Genomic DNA, 10,380 nt, shown 5'->3' on the forward strand with positions numbered 1-10,380 from the left:
GATCATGCTTATTTGCTGGGACATGAGCTTATTTTGAAGCAGAATGGCATCCAGTGTGTCCACATCTATGACTCCTCTCTTTTGACTTATTCTAGTGTTTATGGGGTTTCTCTCTGAGGTGTACATATACTAGTTGTTGGCAACCATATCAATAAGCTCATCTGCCTCCTCAGGTATCTTTTTCATGTGTAGTGAACCACCTGCAGAGTAATTCAATGACATCATGGACATCTCAGAGAGGCCATCATAAAAGATCTACAGCCTGGTCCAGTCTGAAACTATGTTTGAGGGGCATCTCCTGATCATCTACTTGAATCTCTCCCATGCCTCATAGAGGGACTCTCCCTTTTTCTGTCTAAAGGTCTGGACATCTACTCTAAGCTTACTTAGCTTCTAGGGTGGAAAGAACTTGGTCAGAAATCTAGTGACCACCTTGTCCCATGAGTTCAGGGTCTCCTTAGGTTGCTGATGATTGGTTTTTCGATGGTCTAGAATTTCACAAATGAAATCTCATTGCAATATAGTTTCTAAACCAACAATAATCCTTTCATACAAAAATTTGTTTGTCACAAGTAACAAACCCCTAAAATTAATAACCGAAGTATTCAAACCTCGGGTCGTTCTCCCTAGGAATTACAATAAAGTGTCTTGTTAGTGGTTATGGAGTATGTTTTGGGGTTTTGATAAGAGACATAAAAGATAATTGGCAAGGAAGTAAACTAATTGCTAAAAAGGTCTTGGCAAGGGTTGGTGGTCAAGGATCTCTATCCTAATCACTAACCACAACTTGAGAATTGGCAAGGATCAATCCCATTAAATCATCCTTTAACTAGTAAAGGAAAGTCAAATGAGCTATATCAATCCTAGTCCATAAGTCCTAACTCTCTACCAATTCAATTGATGAGAACTAGAGTCAATGGCTCCCAATCATCAATTACTTGGACATTAGTAACTCGAGTTCCTAAGTTACCTCTCCAAGCCAAGAGCATAAAATTCTACTCTAACATCCTTCCAAGCATTTCATCAATCACTTGGAAGGCATAAAAGGAAAGCATAGTAAAATTGCAAGAAAAATAAATCTACACTACTCAATTACAAGGAATTAAACAACAACAAATCAAATGAACAATAATGGAACATGAAAACATAAATTGCATTGAAGAGAAATAGAAGAACAAAAGTGCCTCAATATAAAAGTAGAGAACTACAAGAATTAAATGCTAAAATAGAGAGAAGAGATTTAGAAGAAGAAGAATTACAAAAGGAAATGTGAATCAAATCATGAAATTAACCTAGATCTCAGAATTACTAATCTAGATCTAACCTAATCCAAATTCTAGATAGAAGAGAGAGCTTCTCTCTCTAGAAACTAACTTTCCTTCCAAAACTTAAACTAAAACTAACTATGACTAAAGATGGAAAAGTATGGTAATTCCTTTTCAAACCTTGGCTTAAATAGCATCAAAAATGAGTTGGATTGGGCCCACAAGGCTTCTAAAATCGCTGGCCATGAGTTGCATTTTAAAAAGTCACGTGCAGCATCGGCGTGTACGCGCACAGTGCATGTACGCGCCTCTATACGTGATGCAACTATGATAAATCTTGTATTATTTTGAAGCCCCAGATGTTAGCATTCCAACGCAACTAGTACCGCGTCATTTGGATCTCTGTAGCTCAAGTTAAGATCGATTAAGTGCGAAGAGGTTGGGCTTGACAGCTTTGTGATTCCTTCATTTCTTCATGAGTTCTCCATTTCTACATGCTTTTTCTTCATTACCTCAATCCAATCTTTGCCTCCTAAATCTGAAATCACTTAACAAACATATCAAGGCATCTAATGGAATCAAGGTTAATTCAATTTAGCTATTTTAAGTCCTAAAAAGCATGTTTTCACTCTTAAGCACAATTAAAGGAGAAGTTATAAAACCATATTATTTCATTGAATAAATGTGAGAAAAGTTGATAAAATCCTCTAAATTCAACATAAGATAAACCCTAAAAATGGAGTTTATCAACCTCCCCACACTTAAACTATATCATGTCCTCATGCTAATCCAAGAATGAAACAAGGCGTATGACATTTATTCAATGCAACCTATCTATATGCATCCTATCTAAATGAATGCAACTAAATGCAAAATGATTCTACCTACATGGTTAAAAATAAACCAATCCTCCAAGAGCATGTATAAACGGGTAGGGCTAAGGGCATATGACGATTCATGAATCCTACCAATTCAAGTATAAAAATGAAGTTCAAGTAGACTTGCAGGAAGAACGCTCATGAAAGCCGAGAATCAAGGAATTGAGCATCGAACCCTCACCGGAAGTGTTTGCACTCTAGTCGCTCGGTGTTTGGGGTTGATTCACTCAATTTTCCCCTAATCATGCTTTCCAAGATTTGTTTTTCATCTAACAATCAACAATTATTCAATGCATGCATACAAGTATCATGAGGTCTTTTCATCGGTTGTAATGGGGCTAGGGTCAAGGTGGTTGCATATATGGTCAAGTGGACTAAAGATTTGAATCTTTGATCAACTTAAACTTTCCGCCTAACCTATGACAATCTATACAATTAAGTACTAATCTAACTACCCATTTCTCACTTTTTCACATACTCATGCATTTTTTTCGCTTCACAACTCATATGCATTGACTTTTATTGAACTTTACTTTGGGGCATTTTGTCCCCTTTTTATTGCTTTCTTTTTCTTTTTCTTTTCTTTCTTCTTTTTTTTCCATACTTACTTACTCTTTTTCTCTTTTTTTCTTTTTCTTTTGTTTTTCTCATTTTTTCATTTTTTTCTTTCTTTCAAGAATATCAAAGCATATGGTTTTACATTTAATTAACACATGAGTTTGTACCCAATTCCTAAATATAGAAATACAAAACAAAATCACACCCTTTTTCCCAACCAATGTCCCAAGTTTTCCCACTCTTGAATGATACTCACACACACTAGCCTAAGCTAATCAAAGATCCAAATTAAGGACATTTATTATTTTTCTCTTTAAGGCTTATAATGTGCTAAATTAAAGAACAAGTGGGTTAAGCGTAGGCTCAAAGTTGGTTAAAAATGGAAGATAAAAGGTAGGCTATTTGGGTAAGTGAGCTAATGAAATGATGGCCTCAATCATATAAATGCATGAATATACAAAATAATGGAAATAGAGAATTAAACAAATCAAAGATCACAATCATAGAAAGAGAATTATGCACACAAGAAGGAAAAGAAGTGGTTATAAGATGTAACCACACCATTAGGCTCAAATTTCACAAGCTTGTGTTCTTAGCTCAAAAACCATGTTCCAAAATAAATTCTTCAAGCAAGTTCAACAAAAAATTTTCTCAAATTGGTAGGGTGCCCTAAAACAGTTTCCAGGAAAAAAAATCATCACCCTAACCAAGTAGTCCTAATAAGAAAGAAGTCGTAAAAATATGTACAAATTCTAACTAATATACAACCTATCATGCAATGTAACAACTAGCTAACATTGGTGTTGAAAAAAGGAAATTGTTACCCATGGAGATTGGTCGGATGAACTCCCCACACTTGAAGATTGCACCGTTCTCAGTGCATGCAAAGAAGAGAAGGTGGACGGGTTGCTACAATTGATGAGCTTCCTCAAAAGAATGTGCGGATGACTTGTTTGTGGCCCCATTTAGAAGCTTTCCCTCTTTTTCTTTTCGGTGGTGATGCAGATGGAAACTTGTCTCTCAACAAATCTCCCTTCGGCAAGTGTACTGAATTGTCGTCAAGTAAAACTCACAATAGAGTGAGATCGAATCCCACAGAGATTAACGGATTAAGCAATCAATGGTTAATTGATTATCCTAGTTAGATGAATCATATTGGAGTGATAGGTAACAAGGAAATGTAAATGGCAGAAAAGTAAAGAAAGCAATAAAGTGCAGAGGAGTAAAATGGCAAGAAAAGTAAATGAAATCAAGTGTTGGAGGATTATAGTCACATATCCTTCCAAACCCAATTTGGTACAACATGAGAAAGCATTTCTAGCATGATCTCTTCATTCCTCTTCCAAGGTTCAGAAGAGATCCAAGTATGAATAGCTTCTTTTCCAAGATAACTACCCAATTGGATGAAGATCGAAAGCTTTCAAGCAAAATCAAGAGAAAAGATAGAAGAAGAAGAATAAGAACAATGCTTAATCCGTTGAATCACAATAGAGCTCTCTAACCCAATGAAAAGAGTTAGTTGGTCATTGCTCTAACAAAATATAAAAGAAAGAAAGTGTATAAAAGTAAAGATGAAGATTAAAACTGAAATTGAAACTTCAAAATTCATAAAAATGAAAAGTACAAAGAAAAGAAAGAGAAAGAAAAGTGTGTGAGGGGAGGGAGTCCGAAGACCCCTCGTCAATCCCCCATTCCAGAATTACTTGAATGTAAAAACTAAGGCCTTTATATAGGCTCTCCTAAATTACAAAATGAAATTAAAAGCAAATTACACTTAAATGAAAATTCCTATTCTAGATGCTTCTTGTGGCCTTGATTGTTTGACAATTGTGGGCCTACTTTCTTGAGCTTTGAAGCAGTTCTCTTCTTCATTTGGGCTTGGTTTTACTTGCAGAGAGAAAGTGTGAAGTGGGCAGAGACTTTAACTCAGGACGTTAGGGGTGTTAACGTTTTAGTGAAAGTATGAGTTCGAGAACGTTAGTGACACTCAACATTGTCACTAACGTTCCAACGTACCCCTTTGCCTCACGTTAGAGCCCACGTTAACTAGGTTAACGTGGCTTCTAACGTGGCCTTGCCAACCTTCAAGAACGTTAGTGACACTTAACATTGTCGCTAACGTTCCAATGTGCCCCTATGTCTCACGTTAGAGTCCACGTTAACTAGGTTAACGTGGCTTCTAACATGGCCATTCTTAGCCATCCCCAACGTTAGTGACAATGTTGAGTGTCACTAACGTTGGCTCATCTTTCAATCATCAACGTTAGCTTTCCACGTTAACTAAGTTAACGTGGAAGTTAGCGTGGCTCCTTGGGGTTTTGTGGTTGCTTCCAACGTTAGTGACAATGTTGGGTGTCACTAACGTTGTCGACCACCCTTGCCTCTTACGTTAGCTCCCACGTTAACCAAGTTAACGTGGGAGTTAACGTGGTATATTGCACCTTAGGCCAACGTTAGTGACAATGTTGAGTGTCACTAACGTTTGCTTCCTTCCCCCTTTCAACGTTAGAGGCCACGTTAACTAAGTTAACGTGGACTCTAACGTGGCCACTGATGATCATTGGCCAACGTTAGTGATAATGTTAAGTGTCACTAACGTTGGCTCAAAGTCCCCTTCTTCACGTTAGAGTTCACGTTAACTTAGTTAGCGTGACTCTTAACGTGGGCAATGATGGCTTCGAGAGCGTTATTGGCAATCACTCTTCTCATTAACTTTGCAAGTTACCTCCCATTCCACGTTAGTGGCCACGTTAATTAGATTAACGTGACTGCTAAGTGGTTCTTCCTTGCTTCCTTTGGTCTTGAAATCAAGCAATAGAGTGCATCAAAGTTCTGGTCCAAGTCATGGGTAATGCAACATACAATTTGTCACTAAACTCATGCAAAATCCTCATGAAATCATGTAAAATTCACAATGTATGCTTGAATCAAGGTGTAAGTGAATATCTACCCAAAACTAGCTTATTTTCTAAGGAAATGCATAAAACTACCTTAAAAACAGTAAAGAAAAGGTAAGTGAAACTGGCCAAGATGCCCTGGCATCAGGTGGCCAACCTAAAAAGAGAGAAAAAGAAAGAAATTAAGCTCATAACAAAGATATCAGAGCAAATAGAACAAAGGCGGGAGCTAATGCCAAATAAGAGCAAGGTTCTCAACTACATGGTAGCTAGAACATGTAGATGAGAAAGAAATATAAGCAAAGACATATCAACTAATACTTGATGCAAGAGTAAAGTCAAAGCATGAAAAGCATATTGAGAATCAAGATCAAATAAGAATTGACACAAACAAGATTAGTGTGAAGCATGCGAGCATTTGGTCCCATCCTAACTAAATGATGAAGAAGTACAAAAACAAAGGATAATGAATTAGGATGGACTAAGGAACTAATCTTGTATGTGGGACAAATATTACAATTAATACAACAAGTCATGAAGCACCAAAATAATGCAAGAAAGTCTCAACAATTGAATAGAAAAATTCAACACCATTATTAAAATGAAAAATTTAGAAAATAAAATGAAAACAAGTTATAAAAACAAAATTAAAATGCAATGAATGAAACAAATAAATGCAATGAAAGAAAATGGGACAAAAGAGAAAAAAATATTATTTTTTTAGTATTTTATTTATTTATTTATTTATTTTATATATTTTTTATTTTTATTTTTTATTTTTATTTTTTTTCTTTTATAATTTTTTTTTTTCAAGAGAGGAAGAAGAAAGGTAGAAAGAAAGAAGAAGAAAAGAAGAAAGAATGAGAAAGGAGAAAAGAGAAAAACAGGGTGTAAATCCGCGCGTAAGCGTCATGCGTGCTTACGCGCTGATGTGGCAGGGACAATCCACGCGTACGCATCATGCGTGCCTACGCATGGATCGCCTGGCACAAAGTAGGCATAAAGCGGGCACAACTTTCAGGTTTTAGTACTAGGAGTTGTGAAGCCACGCCGACGTGCGTGCGCACAGCGTGCTTGCGCGCCGATGCCTGCTTTTTTTAACATAAAAATAGAATTTAACACTCTCCTTACCTATAAACATTCTAAAGCAAGCAAAAATTCAAATTTAACAAAAATATTTAAGTTTTTGAAAATTTTTCGAAGACAAAACAAACAAAACTTGCACTTCAAGTAACCTACTTTTACAACAATCTAAACTAATCAAAATACACTACTACAACCTATCAATCAAAACAAAATATGCAAGAGTATAGAAAAGAAGAAAACTACCTATAATGGCAACTCAAATCACTTATGAAGTATATATATATATATATAAGAGAATGGAGAGAGTTTACCATCGTGGGGTGTCTCCCACCTAGCACTTTTATTTATTGTCCTTAAGTTGGACTTCTGGGGGGCTCCTCTCAAGGTGGTGATAAACCCCATTTTTAAGGTTTATCTTGTGCTTAATTTAGGGGATTTTATAACCTTTTACCCACATTTATCTATTGAAATAGCATGGTTTTATAATTTCTCCTTTAATTGTGCTTAAGAGTGAAAACATGCTTTTTAGGACTTAAAATAGCTAAATCTAATTCTCCTTGATTCCATTAGATGCCTTGACATGTTTGCTAAGTGATTTCAGATTTAGGAGGCAAGGACTGGACCAAGGGAATGAAGGAAAAGCAAGTAAAAATGGAGAACTCATGAAGAAATATAGGAATCGCAAAAGCTGTCAAGCCGACCTCTTTGCACTTAATCAACCATAACTTGAGATACAGAGGTCCAAATGATGCGGTTCTAATTGGGTTGGAAAGCTAACATCCGGGGCTTCGAAACGATATAAGATTTGCCATAGTTGCTACCTGTATGATGACGCGTACGCGCACTGTACATGCACGCATCGTTGCTGCCAAATGATCCACTTAAAGCAATACGTGGCCAGCGAATTCTAGAGCCTTGTGGGCCCAATCCAACTCATTTATGATTCTATTTAAGCCAGGGATTGAAGGGAGAATCAACATACTTCACAACATTTAGAAGTAGTTACTATTAGTCATAGTTTTAGTTTTAGAAGTAGTTTCTAGAGAGAGAAGCTCTCACTTCTCTCTAGGATTAGGATTAGGATTGGGTTTAGTTCTTAGATCTAGATCTATTTCTTCTTCTTCTCTCTTCCAATTTTCGTTCCTCTCCTCTATTGTAGTTGTAGAATTCTTCTTCTAATGTAATTCCTTTGTTTGTAGTTTGTGAATTCTCTTTTGTAGATCTACATTTCTCCTTCAATGCAATTGGTAAGTTCTTTGTTGTTTCATGATTGATTTGGTTTTATGATTCATCCACTTGACTTTCCTTCATAGTTAGAGGTTAACTAAGTGGGAGCAATGAATAATTGATGTCACAATTGAGGAAGATAACGAGGATGGGACTTCTAGTTCTCATACCTTGCCAAGAGCTTTTATAGTTGCTATTTTCTCTCCTTTGCAATTTGCTTTTCTTGTCTCTTAATCCAAAACCCCAAAATATACAACTCATAACCAATAACAAGAACACTTCCCTGCAATTCCTTTAAGAGACGACCTGAGGTTTGAATACTTCGGTTATTATTTTTAGGGGTTTGTTACTTGTGACAAACAATCTTTTGTATGAAAGGATTATTGTTGGTTTAGAAACTATACTTTACAACGAGATTTCATTAGTGAAATTCTAAACCGTCAAAAATTCAATCATCAAAATGGCACCGTTGGCGGGGAATTGCAATGGTGTTGTATTATTGGTTATTATATATATGTGAATATTGTGAATATGTTTGCTTTTTGCTTCTTTGTTAGTTTTTAGTTTGTTCTCTTTATTTGTTACTATTTTTTTTTGCCCTCTCTTACTATCATGAATTCTCACTTTGGCTATGAGTGTAGTTACAATTATGTTGTAGGTGATGAGAACTATAATGAGAATGTGTATCAAAGATGGGATAACCAAAGGTGGGAGGAGCCATATACATATGATTAATTCTCATGGCAACAACCTCCACCAATGCACTATGAAGAAGAGCCATTCTATGATGCATATCAATCCAATGGCTATGGTGAATCACCTTGTGACTTTCAAGAACCACCACCATATGCCTATGATCCATACCCTCAACATAACTCACAACCATACTCACAAGCCCCTTCTTACCAACCACCTTCATATGACCCTAATCCATATCCATCCTACCAACAACCATATGAGCAATATGAACCACACATAGAGCCACCACCACTCCAACATCAATATTTTCAAGAGCCACCCCCTCCATATTATTACCAAGATGAACCACCTCCAATATATGAAAATTTCCAACCACAAGATGAATACTACTTTCCACCACAACCTCCCATGGAAGAATACTCATGTTCTTCAATCCAAGAGCCCTATGGTCCTACTCATGATATCCAAGAGGAACAAGAGTCAAGGGATCATCTCAAAGAAGCATTAGATCGATTTCAAGCAACCATGGAGTGTGTTGTGCAACAAGTGGAAAAAGTGGAGAATATTGAACCACTACAACTCTACCAAGAAGAACCACCTTCCTATTATGAACCCTTCCCCCAAAATGATGAACCCTTCCACCCACCACAATCCCCAATAAATGACATCCTTGATGTCCTTGTTCAAGGACAAGAAGAGATGAAAAGGGATGTGCAAAATTTCATGGCTGCTTTGGATGCGGTAACAAATCAATTAGCCTTCCAATGCTTGAACACTCAAGGAACTCCCATGGCTACATGTGGAGAATCGAATGAAGAACATAGCATGAAGGAGAGATTGGAAACTCCGGTGGGAAATAAAGGAAGTTGCTTTGTATTGGAACAATTAGAGGAAGCTTTAATTGTTGAAGACAAGGAAGAAGTGGTAGAAGACTTAGGAGATGCGGAGCCTCCATGGGAACATAGAGTTGAAGAAAACCCCTCCAAGATGATTGAAATTGATGCTAGGGAGGAAAGTGCACACCTTCCAAGGCATATTCCATATGAAGACTTGGATGGGATAGAGCAAGGATTGAGTTCCCTTGGTGATGAAGATCAAGCATCAAGTCTTAGTGGTGAAGAATCCTTTGAGCATGAAGAACCTTCTCCGGTTAGATTTGAAAGCGTTGAGGAGGTAAAATTTTCTCACCCTCCCTATTATGATTTGAATAAGGGAAAAAGTTTTGATAAAATTGTTGAATAAAGGATTGAGATTAAGAGATCTTATGAAGAGGTGGAAGTCCCTAGAAATAGAAGAACGAGGGTTGGTTGTGCTTTGTCAAGATCTTTGGAAGCATCTTTGCCTAGGTTGCCATCTATACCTTCATTTGAGTGGGTGAAATTCATTTCTATTAGCTTTATTATCCCACTTGAATATGGTTTGCTTTAAACGGATGGCCAACTTAGGAAAGTTTGTGGGATGAAGCGTAAGCGGAAAAGGTTTTGTGGTGGGCGTTGCAAATCAAGGCTCATTATGGTTGATGCATCAAACATGAGATATAAAGGTTGGAGTAATGCTCAAATAGATGGGTCTAGGATGATTGTTGGCCACTATATAGAGAATTCACCTTACTTACCACCCGGATGGACTAATAATGATGATCAACTTCAAGACGGGAAGACGGGTGTGAAAACAAAGTGTGGGATCTCGGATTACAAGAGAAGGATCAACTTTGCAAGTTCATGGTTTGTGAAGAACTCCATCAAAGCTTGGAGGTATTACTTTTGAATG

At 36.9% G+C, this 10,380-nt stretch overlaps 1 non-coding gene across 1 annotated transcript; it reads left to right on the top strand.

The window, feature by feature from the left end:
- Positions 1-275: 275 nt before the first annotated feature.
- LOC127740148 (small nucleolar RNA R71) lies at positions 276-384 on the top strand. Its single transcript, XR_008000829.1, has one exon. It is a non-coding gene; the product is annotated as a small nucleolar RNA R71 (small nucleolar RNA).
- Positions 385-10,380: the final 9,996 nt, after the last annotated feature.

This window comes from Arachis duranensis, chromosome 6 (genome assembly GCF_000817695.3).
Source record: "Arachis duranensis cultivar V14167 chromosome 6, aradu.V14167.gnm2.J7QH, whole genome shotgun sequence".
NCBI classification, from domain to species: domain Eukaryota; kingdom Viridiplantae; phylum Streptophyta; class Magnoliopsida; order Fabales; family Fabaceae; genus Arachis; species Arachis duranensis.